Source organism: Coregonus clupeaformis, chromosome 14 (assembly GCF_020615455.1).
Source record: "Coregonus clupeaformis isolate EN_2021a chromosome 14, ASM2061545v1, whole genome shotgun sequence".
Taxonomy (NCBI): Eukaryota; Metazoa; Chordata; class Actinopteri; order Salmoniformes; family Salmonidae; genus Coregonus; species Coregonus clupeaformis.
Genome location: NC_059205.1, coordinates 26,699,264 through 26,713,810, shown reverse-complemented (window position 1 = coordinate 26,713,810; position 14,547 = coordinate 26,699,264). Strand labels below are relative to the sequence as shown.

Sequence of the window (14,547 nt, the reverse complement as noted above, 5' to 3'; positions counted from 1 at the left end):
GTTTGGACCCCAGGAAGAGCTAATGGGGATCCTAATAAATACTAAATACTAGATGTGTCACTCATTTTAAGGTTGATTAAATACTGTTACATTAAGATAACATTAACATTAGGCTATTTACTGTCTTACAAAAGTAATATTGAATTGTGTTTGGATGACAACCTAACCAAATATCAACATTTAAAGGAGATGTATCTACTGCCTGGATAGTTCCATCTGAGTCACTGGCTTAATCCTATTCTTTCACTTTTATTTTTGGTTGAGATGGAGACTTGAATCCAAAATATGAATTTGTTAACTTGTTGACTGTATTACAAAAGTGATATTGAATTGTGTTTGGTTGTCAACGCAACCAAATATAAACTTTGAAGGATAAATCCATCTGTGCTACTGAGTCTGGCTTTAATTCCAGTTTGTCTACAAATTAATAATTGATATGTTGGATTCAAATCTCCATTTCAACCAAACATCTAAGTTAAAGAGTAGGACTAAATCAAATCAAACTTTAAATGCACTTTAAATACAGTTTGATTTGATTTAATCATATTCTTTAACTTTTATTTTTGGTTGAGATGGAGAAGTGAATCCAACATATTTATTATTAACTTTAAATCAACCAAAGTTTGAAACCCTAGGCCTATATGTATTGTATTTTAATTAATCCTGTGCTGAATTTAAACAATAGCTGTTGGATGATTTGTTTAAAACCCTTGATGAGAGACCGAAGGGATAGCTGTAGATAGATCAACTCTCCAGTAGAAAGTGTTGCTCAGCCAATTGTTTTTTTCTTATAGTGAATATTATGTCTTGTTACCCTTCCCCAGATCTGTGCCACAACAAAATCCTGTCTCGGCGCTCTACGGACAATTCCTTCAACCTCATGGCTTGGTTTTTGCTCTGACGTGCACTGTCAAATGTGGGACCTTATATAGACAGGTGTGTGCCTTTCCAAATCATGTCCAATCAATTGAATTTACCACAGGTGGACTCCAATCAAGTTGTAGAAACATCTCAAGGATGACCAATGGAAACAGGATGCACCTGAGCTCAATTTCGAGTCTCATAGCAAAGGGTTGGAATAATTATGTAAATAAGGTATTTCTGCTTTAAACTTTTAATACATTTGCAAACATTTCTAAAAACCTGTTTTCACTTTGTCATTATGGGGTATTGTGTGTAGATTGCTGAGGATTTTTATTTATTTAATCCATTTTAGATTAAGGTTGTAAAGTAACAAAATGTGGAAAAAGTCAAGGGGTCTGAATTCTTTCCGAATGCACTGTACATACTGTACTCTCGACATAGCTCATCCTATATAACTACTGCTGTACATACCTTTTTCCTACTTCTATATTGTCCATACTGTCTATACACACCACATATTTATATTCCGGACTCTGAAATTGCTTGTTTTGATAATGCTCGTTCTGATATTTCTTAATTTCTTGTTTCTTCTTCTTCTTCTTCCTTGGGAGGGTTTATTTGTGTATTAGTATTGTATTGTTAGACATTTACTGCACTGCTTGAGATAAAAACACAAGCATTTCACTGCACTTGCTTTAACATCTGCTAATCTGTGTAAGCGACAAATAAACTTTGATTTGATTTTAAGTCTGAATGAAACCCTATGTGCATGAAGAGGCCATGACCTGCTCAGCTCAATTAAAAACACTCACTCTGTGCCCTGTCATTTAACAATCAACAGCACTTTCAGTCTTGGGCAATTACAAACAGACTGCAGCAAAGATAGGGAGGGATATTGCAAACTAGGCATTTCTTACTTCTCTTATGACCAAGTGCTACTACATGCAGGATTATCATGAGGATAATCGTGTGGTTTTAACTATGGTTGTGACCTGCATTTTGGTAGGCAAGCAGGCAGCAATGCAGGCTTTTTGGTTACAGCATCTTTGGCCCAGGCCCTTATTGCTGCTGATTTTAATGTTTCACTTCCACGCTAAAGGCAATGCTGCCATCTAGTGGTCTTGATATGATTAGACGTTTGGTATTTGCTTAGTTAGGCCTAGTCATTAAACTCAAGACCGTCGATCCAGAAAAGTAGATTGACAGTCTGTATGCGGAAGTTGCCTGCAGCAAGTAACTAGCTAGCCAACTAAAGAAATTGATGAGGACTAGCAAGCAACTGTGCAGGTTGGTGTATTATATTTTCTTTGTGAAGATAAGATTCAATTTGAGCATCTTCGATTGTCATGATTTTCCATTCAAATAATAAAATGGTCTGACCCCATCTCTCACATAACCTAGCAGGCGCGCTTAATTGGTATGTTTGCTTTATAGGAAATATGTTGTCATGAACCGGTTTACAGTTTTAACCAGATCAGATGGTGGTGATGATATTTTGTTAACTGATAACATGCACAGTTATATGCAGCACTTTAACTCAATGGAGATAAGAATTCCAAAACACAGTTTAAGACAAAATCAAATCAAATTGTATTTGTCACATGCGCCGAATACAACAGATGTAGTAGACATTACATTGAAATGCTTACTTACAAGCCCTTAAACAGCAATGCAGTTTTAAGAAAAATAAGTGTTAAGTAAAAAATAGATAAGTAAAAATATAAAAATAAATAAGAAATAATTAAAGAGCAGCAGTAAAATAACAGTAGCGAGGCTATATACAGGGGGTACCAGTACAGAGTCAATGTGCGGGGAAACAGGTCAGTCGAGGTAATTGAGGTAATATGTACATGTAGGTAGAGTTAAAGTGACTATGCATAGATAATAAACAGAGAGTGGCAGCAGTGTAAAAGGGGGGGGGGGGGGGGGGGACAGACAATGCAAATAGTCCGGGTAGCCATTTGATTAGCTGTTCAGGAGTCTTATGGCTTGGGGGTAGAAGCTGTTAAGAAGCCTTTTGGACCTAGATTTGGCGCTCCGGTACCGCTTGCCGTGCAGTAGCAGAGAGAACAGTCTATGACTAGGGTGGCTGGAGTCTTTGACAATTTTTAGGGCCTTCCTCTAACACCGCCTGGTATAGAGGTCCTGGATGGCAGGAAGCTTGGCCCCAGTGATGTACTGGGCCGTACGCACTACCCTCTGTAGTGCCTTGCGGTCGGAGGCCGAGCAGTTGCCGTTCCAGGCAGTGATGCAACCAGTCAGGATTCTCGCGGTGGTGCAGCTGTATAACTTTTTGAGGATCTGAGGACCCATGCCAAATATTTTCAGTCTCCTGAAAACAACAGGCAGAACAGCAGGATAAAATATAAATTTGGCACTTGTATCATTATGATGGTATTTGTTAACATATACCAGCATGTTACAATATGTATATGTTATGTGATGTTTGAGATTGTATAATCTTTCATGTTTCTTGTGCTCTTCTCCCTAGAGTCAGATGATGTGTCTGCTTGGAGAGTCCTGCACCATGAAGCAGTAGTATGTGTGTACATTGTCTGTGACATCACCCCTGTCTCTGTCCCTGTGACAGAGCCACCATGTCCTCAGTAATGTTTCCACCCCGCTCCCCACCTTCCTCCACCTCCATCCCTGGGAGCAGTGTCTGCGGTGGCGGTGACATATCTGCAGCTGGCGTGAAGACCCATTTCCCTGAGCAGGCTCTGTTTGCGTCGGACCTCTATGCCCGGCTCATCCTGGCCCAAATGAATAAGATGCGTCTACGGGCAGACTTCTGTGACGTCAGGCTGTGGCTGGGAGGCCGGGTGTTCAGTGTCCACAAACTGGTCCTGGCTGCCAGCAGCCCGTACTTTTCTGCTCTGTTCTCTGGGTGGATGAGCGAGGCAGACAAGGAGGAGGTCCAGATCCTGGGGGTGGAGGCACAGGTGTTTGAGGTCCTGCTGGAGTTCATATACACAGGTTTGTCCTGTCATGAAATGTACCATTTACTGAGTGTGTAGTGTACAGTAGTGTTCATACAAAGAACAGGATATGATACAGATTTCTTTGTGTTTCTTTAAACTGAATCTGTCCAGGCATGATTAATGTGACGGTGGAGAACATGCAGGAGCTGATGGTGGCAGCAGACATGCTGCAGCTGAGTGAGGTGGTGTCTATCTGTGGAGAGTTCCTCAAAGGCCACATGGAGTCCAACTGTGTGGGGGTATACCAGTTCCTGGAGCAGATCGCCTGCATGGACATGCTGGAGTTCACTGAGAACTACATCCATGTACACTTTCTGGAGGTGCTACACACAGTCTTTTTCTTCCTCCATCTCTGTCCATCTTCAGATTCTCTCTTCCCCCTTCACCTCTTTCCCCATCCATCTCATTCCAATCTGCTGAGTGTGTGTAACAAAAAGTGAATAACCTGTTACCAACCTGTTATAACACTTACACCAACAAACAAAATCACAATCGGAACATCTGACCTTTAGGTGTGTGTGTCGGATGAGTTCTGGGTCCTGTCCAAGGACCAGCTGGTGAAGCTGCTGCGGAGCGAGGAGTTGCGGATCGAAGGTGAGTACCAGGTATTCACGGCGGCCATGGACTGGGTCCTTCAGGACGTGGCCAAGAGGAAGAAACGTGGTGGAGGTGCTGGACCCAGTCAGGTTCCCCCTGCTCTCCCTACAGAGACTCTTCAAGTACATAGAAGGTAATGAGATGGAATGATACTCCTGATTTGTCAAGCAGGCTCTATCTTATTTGTACTTATTTATCAAGAAATCCTCTTTTAATTCTTACACCATTATAATTGATTTACATTGTTGCGCTGCTTATCAATTACATCATATAATTTCTCTGTGTAGGCATTTCTGACTTTAGCCTGCGGGTGGCGCTGCAGACACTGCTGAGGAGGTCAGCAAGTCTCCCAAGGAGAATAAGATGTACAGCCTGTTAGAGCCAGCCAAGATGAGGCCCAGGAGAAAGGCCAGGAAATACCTCTATGCCATAGGTAAGTAAACCTCAGTTCAGCACCTGAAAGCATTTATATGATGACAACAGTATTAGGGCAGTCATTTCTGTTGAAGCATCTTCATTGTAAACTCAGCAGTACTAGCTGGATCCAAATTAAATTGTTCAATTTCGTGACGTGATCCAGGCTATGTTGTGTTACGGTTGGTTTCTCCTGTTTCAGGAGGCTACACTCGGCTGCAGGGCGGCCGTTGGAGTGACAGCCGGGCCCTAAGCTGCGTGGAGCGCTTTGACTCGTTCAGCCAGTACTGGACCACAGTGTCCTCCCTGCACCAGGCCTGCAGCGGACTGGGAGTGACTGTGCTGGAGGGCATGATCTATGTCTTGGGAGGTGAGACAGTCTAATTTTAGTTATTTAACCAGGATAGTCCTCATTAACGAGTCCTGTCTGTGGTTCTGTTTGTACAGAGAACATGCCATGTGTCTCAATCTATGTGTTTTCCTCAGGGCTATGCAGTTCAATTTCTACTATTCTGTTTCTTGTCATTTCCCAGGGGAGAAGGACTCCATGATATTTGACTGCACAGAGATACGACCCGGTGACTAAGCAGTGGGCGGCTGTGGCCTCTCTCAACTTCCCTCGCTGTGGGGTCGGGGTCTGCCCCAGTCACGGGGCGTTCTACGCACTGGGTAATTCCTCACACCCAAATTTCTCCCCTTGAAGTAAACACGCATCCAACATGATTGGACAGGTGAAAGCAAGGTTTCCACTACATAGCTTTCACCAATCCAGTCATGTCAGATTGTTCATTTTTTTTAAGAAGGGGAGGAACAAATGAGTGTTCCAAGTATTTGAACAGTGTCCAAGTCTTTCTTTTGGGATTTAAAAAAAAAAAGTATATGGGATAAGATACTGTATGAATAGGTCACCATGATGTCTCCTCACTACTGTGTTTATGCAGGTGGTTGGGTTGGATCAGAGATTGGGAAGACGATGGAGCGGTACGACCCGACCGAGAATAAGTGGGAGATCATTGGAAGCATGGCAGTGCTTCGATACTACTTTGGCTGCTGCGAGTTACAGGGTAACTCCATTCAATTCACTTTCTTTATCCCAATTTTTTCTGGGCATAAAAGTGACAGGCAGACAATGCATAACAAGACATTTCTAACTAAATATACCATATAAATATAATTGCTTCTGCTGTCTCAATGTTTATTATCTCAATTACATAATTTCTCTGAATGGCCTCATTCCCCTCTCCCCTCTGTCTAGGCTTCATCTACAGTGGGGGAAAAAAGTATTTAGTCCGCCACCAATTGTGCAAGTTCTCCCACTTAAAAAGATGAGAGAGGCCTGTAATTTTCATCATAGGTACACGTCAACTATGACAGACAAAATGAGAGAAAAAAATCCAGAAAATCACATTGTAGGATTTTTTATGAATTTATTTGCAAATTATGGTGGAAAATAAGTATTTGGTCAATAACAAAAGTTTCTCAATACTTTGTTATATACTGTGGTATCGCGTCGAATGCTGGTGGTTATTGCTGTCAACAAAGAGTCCGCTTAGGCTGCACCGTGATTAGAGGCTTTTATTAATATCACACGTTTACAGCATAAGTTACAGACCCGCGGTGTCTGGAGAAGCACCTTCCCAAATTAATCTGAATGCTTCTGACCCCTCCTTCGTTTTTCCCCCAGTATATATAATCTCCCCAAGATGTGGGTGGCTCCCTCTACTGTCCAATCCCCTGTCTACAACACACTTCCTGTCTGTTGTATGTGGCGTTACACTAAAACATTCCCTCTTGATACTAAAATCAACGTCCTCTCCGGTTCCACTTAAAACATTAGCAACGTCATAATCTTCATATACGATAATACCCTTTGTTGGCAATGACACAGGTCAAACGTTTTCTGTAAGTCTTCACAAGGTTTTCACACACTGTTGCTGGTATTTTGGCCCATTCCTCTATGCAGATCTCCTCTAGAGCAGTGATGTTTTGGGGCTGTCGAAGTTGGAACCCCAAGTGGCCCCGGCCCCCTCATAATCCTTAAAACCCAACTACATTCAGCCACGGGCTGACGTTTTCTTGAGTGGATGGTCGGGGGGTGGGAACATTATTGTAAATAATTTTCAAACTGCAAATTGACCGCAAGAAGCCCAATCAGATTGAAAATTGAAATAATTTCAAACATTGGTTACATTGGGATTCGATCACATCCCACTGGGCACACCATGTCATTTCAACGTGGAGAATTGGGTAATATTTGGTAGATACGTTGATCAATGAGATTCCAACCTATTTTCACTTACTCAAAAAGACAGCCAAAAGTTTGTCGAATTCCTAATGTGTTGTCAGTCACTATGCTTTCTTAAAGCACAACCAAATTCCAATGGAAAATCAATGTCAGATTTTTGGTTTAGTTGTCAACTAAATGTGTTATCTCTGCGCTTTCAACCATTTAAAAGCACACCAAAGTTCAAATGGGAATACAATGTCAGATATTTCGTTTATTTATACAACAAGTTAATATGTTATCACTCTGCTTGATTGATCAAATAGCACAGCCAACTGACCTGGATTGCAGTTAGTTGAGATTACATTAAAGTACATGGTGCAAGTGATCAATGCCATTTGAGATTCTGTGCAGATTATTATAGCAATTGTGAAGATTTCACTGACCTGCGACCCTGAACATGAACACTTTCTATGATTACAGAAGAATACATTTATTGTTACAGTAACCTCAAAATGTGGCCACGGCTGGCCCTTAAATGTACATGGGGGGCTAATATCAATAAAATGCATGTCAATCTCTCCTGGCTCAAAGTAGAGGAGAAATTGACTACATCACTACTTGTCTTTGTGTGAAGTATTGACGTGTTGAAAGCACCGAACTGTCTGTTCAAAAAGCTAACACACAGCTCAGACACCCATACATACCCCACAAGACATGCTATCAGGGGTCTCTTCAAAGTCTCCAAGTCCAGAACGGACTCTGGGAAATGCACCAATACTACATAGAGCTATGACTACATGGAACTCTTTACCACATCAAGTAACTCAAGCGAGCAGTAAATAAGAAGAAAAAAACCCTGAATAAACAACATGGCACGGCACACCGCAGACTGTGAAGACTAGAGACACACACACACAAACAAACACATGCATACGCACACACTCTAACCCATACACTCTACACACACACACACATTGTAATGTTGTGGTATTGTGGATTTTATATTGTACATTTGTAATATTAGAGGAATAATGGAATAATGTATTGTATGATGTATATTGTTATTTATGATGTAGGCTGTTGTTGTGTTTTGTTGTGATGTTACCTGTTTTAACCCTGTTTGGACCCCAGGAAGAGCTAATGGGGATCCTAATAAATACTAAATACTAGATGTGTCACTCATTTTAAGGTTGATTAAATACTGTTACATTAAGATAACATTAACATTAGGCTATTTACTGTCTTACAAAAGTAATATTGAATTGTGTTTGGATGACAACCTAACCAAATATCAACATTTAAAGGAGATGTATCTACTGCTTGGATAGTTCCATCTGAGTCACTGGCTTAATCCTATTCTTTCACTTTTATTTTTGGTTGAGATGGAGACTTGAATCCAAAATATGAATTTGTTAACTTGTTGACTGTATTACAAAAGTGATATTGAATTGTGTTTGGTTGTCAACGCAACCAAATATAAACTTTTGAAGGATAAATCCATCTGTGCTACTGAGTCTGGCTTTAATTCCAGTTTGTCTACAAATTAATAATTGATATGTTGGATTCAAATCTCCATTTCAACCAAACATCTAAGTTAAAGAGTAGGACTAAATCAAATCAAACTTTAAATGCACTTTAAATACAGTTTGATTTGATTTAATCATATTCTTTAACTTTTATTTTTGGTTGAGATGGAGAAGTGAATCCAACATATTTATTATTAACTTTAAATCAACCAAAGTTTGAAACCCTAGGCCTATATGTATTGTATTTTAATTAATCCTGTGCTGAATTTAAACAATAGCTGTTGGATGATTTGTTTAAAACCCTTGATGAGAGACCGAAGGGATAGCTGTAGATAGATCAACTCTCCAGTAGAAAGTGTTGCTCAGCCAATTGTTTTTTTCTTATAGTGAATATTATGTCTTGTTACCCTTCCCCAGATCTGTGCCACAACAAAATCCTGTCTCGGCGCTCTACGGACAATTCCTTCAACCTCATGGCTTGGTTTTTGCTCTGACGTGCACTGTCAAATGTGGGACCTTATATAGACAGGTGTGTGCCTTTCCAAATCATGTCCAATCAATTGAATTTACCACAGGTGGACTCCAATCAAGTTGTAGAAACATCTCAAGGATGACCAATGGAAACAGGATGCACCTGAGCTCAATTTCGAGTCTCATAGCAAAGGGTTGGAATAATTATGTAAATAAGGTATTTCTGCTTTAAACTTTTAATACATTTGCAAACATTTCTAAAAACCTGTTTTCACTTTGTCATTATGGGGTATTGTGTGTAGATTGCTGAGGATTTTTATTTATTTAATCCATTTTAGATTAAGGTTGTAAAGTAACAAAATGTGGAAAAAGTCAAGGGGTCTGAATTCTTTCCGAATGCACTGTACATACTGTACTCTCGACATAGCTCATCCTATATAACTACTGCTGTACATACCTTTTTCCTACTTCTATATTGTCCATACTGTCTATACACACCACATATTTATATTCCGGACTCTGAAATTGCTTGTTTTGATAATGCTCGTTCTGATATTTCTTAATTTCTTGTTTCTTCTTCTTCTTCCTTGGGAGGGTTTATTTGTGTATTAGTATTGTATTGTTAGACATTTACTGCACTGCTTGAGATAAAAACACAAGCATTTCACTGCACTTGCTTTAACATCTGCTAATCTGTGTAAGCGACAAATAAACTTTGATTTGATTTTAAGTCTGAATGAAACCCTATGTGCATGAAGAGGCCATGACCTGCTCAGCTCAATTAAAAACACTCACTCTGTGCCCTGTCATTTAACAATCAACAGCACTTTCAGTCTTGGGCAATTACAAACAGACTGCAGCAAAGATAGGGAGGGATATTGCAAACTAGGCATTTCTTACTTCTCTTATGACCAAGTGCTACTACATGCAGGATTATCATGAGGATAATCGTGTGGTTTTAACTATGGTTGTGACCTGCATTTTGGTAGGCAAGCAGGCAGCAATGCAGGCTTTTGGTTACAGCATCTTTGGCCCAGGCCCTTATTGCTGCTGATTTTAATGTTTCACTTCCACGCTAAAGGCAATGCTGCCATCTAGTGGTCTTGATATGATTAGACGTTTGGTATTTGCTTAGTTAGGCCTAGTCATTAAACTCAAGACCGTCGATCCAGAAAAGTAGATTGACAGTCTGTATGCGGAAGTTGCCTGCAGCAAGTAACTAGCTAGCCAACTAAAGAAATTGATGAGGACTAGCAAGCAACTGTGCAGGTTGGTGTATTATATTTTCTTTGTGAAGATAAGATTCAATTTGAGCATCTTCGATTGTCATGATTTTCCATTCAAATAATAAAATGGTCTAACCCCATCTCTCACATAACCTAGCAGGCGCGCTTAATTGGTATGTTTGCTTTATAGGAAATATGTTGTCATGAACCGGTTTACAGTTTTAACCAGATCAGATGGTGGTGATGATATTTTGTTAACTGATAACATGCACAGTTATATGCAGCACTTTAACTCAATGGAGATAAGAATTCCAAAACACAGTTTAAGACAAAATCAAATCAAATTGTATTTGTCACATGCGCCGAATACAACAGATGTAGTAGACATTACATTGAAATGCTTACTTACAAGCCCTTAAACAGCAATGCAGTTTTAAGAAAAATAAGTGTTAAGTAAAAAATAGATAAGTAAAAATATAAAAATAAATAAGAAATAATTAAAGAGCAGCAGTAAAATAACAGTAGCGAGGCTATATACAGGGGGTACCAGTACAGAGTCAATGTGCGGGGAAACAGGTCAGTCGAGGTAATTGAGGTAATATGTACATGTAGGTAGAGTTAAAGTGACTATGCATAGATAATAAACAGAGAGTGGCAGCAGTGTAAAAGAGGGGGTGGGTGGGGGGACAGACAATGCAAATAGTCCGGGTAGCCATTTGATTAGCTGTTCAGGAGTCTTATGGCTTGGGGGTAGAAGCTGTTAAGAAGCCTTTTGGACCTAGATTTGGCGCTCCGGTACCGCTTGCCGTGCAGTAGCAGAGAGAACAGTCTATGACTAGGGTGGCTGGAGTCTTTGACAATTTTTAGGGCCTTCCTCTAACACCGCCTGGTATAGAGGTCCTGGATGGCAGGAAGCTTGGCCCCAGTGATGTACTGGGCCGTACGCACTACCCTCTGTAGTGCCTTGCGGTCGGAGGCCGAGCAGTTGCCGTTCCAGGCAGTGATGCAACCAGTCAGGATTCTCGCGGTGGTGCAGCTGTATAACTTTTTTGAGGATCTGAGGACCCATGCCAAATATTTTCAGTCTCCTGAAAACAACAGGCAGAACAGCAGGATAAAATATAAATTTGGCACTTGTATCATTATGATGGTATTTGTTAACATATACCAGCATGTTACAATATGTATATGTTATGTGATGTTTGAGATTGTATAATCTTTCATGTTTCTTGTGCTCTTCTCCCTAGAGTCAGATGATGTGTCTGCTTGGAGAGTCCTGCACCATGAAGCAGTAGTATGTGTGTACATTGTCTGTGACACCACCCCTGTCTCTGTCCCTGTGACAGAGCCACCATGTCCTCAGTAATGTTTCCACCCCGCTCCCCACCTTCCTCCACCTCCATCCCTGGGAGCAGTGTCTGCGGTGGCGGTGACATATCTGCAGCTGGCGTGAAGACCCATTTCCCTGAGCAGGCTCTGTTTGCGTCGGACCTCTATGCCCGGCTCATCCTGGCCCAAATGAATAAGATGCGTCTACGGGCAGACTTCTGTGACGTCAAGGAGGAGGTCCAGATCCTGGGGGTGGAGGCACAGGTGTTTGAGGTCCTGCTGGAGTTCATATACACAGGTTTGTCCTGTCATGAAATGTACCATTTACTGAGTGTGTAGTGTACAGTAGTGTTCATACAAAGAACAGGATATGATACAGATTTCTTTGTGTTTCTTTAAACTGAATCTGTCCAGGCATGATTAATGTGACGGTGGAGAACATGCAGGAGCTGATGGTGGCAGCAGACATGCTGCAGCTGAGTGAGGTGGTGTCTATCTGTGGAGAGTTCCTCAAAGGCCACATGGAGTCCAACTGTGTGGGGGTATACCAGTTCCTGGAGCAGATCGCCTGCATGGACATGCTGGAGTTCACTGAGAACTACATCCATGTACACTTTCTGGAGGTGCTACACACAGTCTTTTTCTTCCTCCATCTCTGTCCATCTTCAGATTCTCTCTTCCCCCTTCACCTCTTTCCCCTTCCATCTCATTCCAATCTGCTGAGTGTGTGTAACAAAAAGTGAATAACCTGTTACCAACCTGTTATAACACTTACACCAACAAACAAAATCACAATCGGAACATCTGACCTTTAGGTGTGTGTGTCGGATGAGTTCTGGGTCCTGTCCAAGGACCAGCTGGTGAAGCTGCTGCGGAGCGAGGAGTTGCGGATCAAAGATGAGTACCAGGTATTCACGGCGGCCATGGACTGGGTCCTTCAGGACGTGGCCAAGAGGAAGAAACGTGGTGGAGGTGCTGGACCCAGTCAGGTTCCCCCTGCTCTCCCTACAGAGACTCTTCAAGTACATAGAAGGTGATGAGATGGAATGATACTCCTGATTTGTCAAGCAGGCTCTATCTTATTTTTACTTATTTATCAAGAAATCCTCTTTTAATTCTTACACCATTATAATTGATTTACATTGTTGCGCTGCTTATCAATTACATCATATCATTTCTCTGTGTAGGCATTTCTGACTTTAGCCTGCGGGTGGCGCTGCAGACACTGCTGAGGAGGTCAACAAGTCTCCCAAGGAGAATAAGATGTACAGCCTGTTACAGCCAGCCAAGATGAGGCCCAGGAGAAAGGCCAGGAAATACCTCTATGCCATAGGTAAGTAAACCTCAGTTCAGCACCTGAAAGCATTTATATGATGACAACAGTATTAGGGCAGTCATTTCTGTTGAAGCATCTTCATTGTAAACTCAGCAGTACTAGCTGGATCCAAATTAAATTGTTCAATTTCGTGACATGATCCAGGCTATGTTGTGTTACGGTTGGTTTCTCCTGTTTCAGGAGGCTACACTCGGCTGCAGGGCGGCCGTTGGAGTGACAGCCGGGCCCTAATCTGCGTGGAGCGCTTTGACTCGTTCAGCCAGTACTGGACCACAGTGTCCTCCCTGCACCAGGCCTGCAGCGGACTGGGAGTGGCTGTGCTGGAGGGCATGATCTATGTCTTGGAAGGTGAGACAGTCAAATTTTAGTTATTTAACCAGGATAGTCCTCATTAACGAGTCCTGTCTGTGGTTCTGTTTGTACAGAGAACATGCCATGTGTCTCAATCTATGTGTTTTCCTCTGGGCTATACAGTTCAATTTCTACTATTCTGTTTCTTGTCATTTCCCAGGGGAGAAGGACTCCATGATATTTGACTGCACAGAGAGATACGACCCGGTGACTAAGCAGTGGGCGGCTGTGGCCTCTCTCAACTTCCCTCGCTGTGGGGTCGGGGTCTGCCCCAGTCACGGGGCGTTCTACGCACTGGGTAATTCCTCACACCCAAATTTCTCCCCTTGAAGTAAACACGCATCCAACATGATTGGACAGGTGAAAGCAAGGTTTCCACTACATAGCTTTCACCAATCCAGTCATGTCAGATTGTTCTTTTTTTTTTAAGAAGGGGAGGAACAAATGAGTGTTCCAAGTATTTGAACAGTGTCCAAGTCTTTCTTTTGGGATAAAAAAAAAAAAAGTATATGGGATAAGATACTGTATGAATAGGTCACCATGATGTCTCCTCACTACTGTGTTTCTGCAGGTGGTTGGGTTGGATCAGAGATTGGGAAGACGATGGAGCGGTACGACCCGACCGAGAATAAGTGGGAGATCATTGGAAGCATGGCAGTGCCTCGATACTACTTTGGCTGCTGCGAGTTACAGGGTAACTCAATTCAATTAACTTTCTTTATCCCAATTATTTCTGGGCATAAAAGTGACAGGCAGACAATGCATAACAAGACATTTCTAACTAAATATACCATATAAATATAATTGCTTCTGCTGTCTCAATGTTTATTATCTCAATTACATAATTTCTCTGAATGGCCTCATTCCCCTCTCCCCTCTGTCTAGGCTTCATCTACAGTGGGGGGGAAAAGTATTTAGTCAGCCACCAATTGTGCAAGTTCTCCCACTTAAAAAGATGAGAGAGGCCTGTAATTTTCATCATAGGTACACGTCAACTATGACAGACAAAATGAAAGAAAAAAATCCAGAAAATCACATTGTAGGATTTTTTATGAATTTATTTGCAAATTATGGTGGAAAATAAGTATTTGGTCAATAACAAAAGTTTCTCAATACTTTGTTATATACCCTTTGTTGGCAAAGACACAGGTCAAACATTTTCTGTAAGTCTTCACAAGGTTTTCACACACTGTTGCTGGTATTTTGGCCCATTCCTCTATGCAGA

At 41.5% G+C, this 14,547-nt stretch overlaps 2 pseudogenes; both read left to right on the top strand.

The window, feature by feature from the left end:
* Nucleotides 1-2,077: 2,077 nt before the first annotated feature.
* On the top strand, nucleotides 2,078-6,126 carry LOC121581089 (annotated as a pseudogene).
* Nucleotides 6,127-11,415: 5,289 nt separating this feature from the next.
* On the top strand, nucleotides 11,416-14,218 carry LOC121581088 (annotated as a pseudogene).
* The last annotated feature ends 329 nt before the right edge of the window (nucleotides 14,219-14,547 follow it).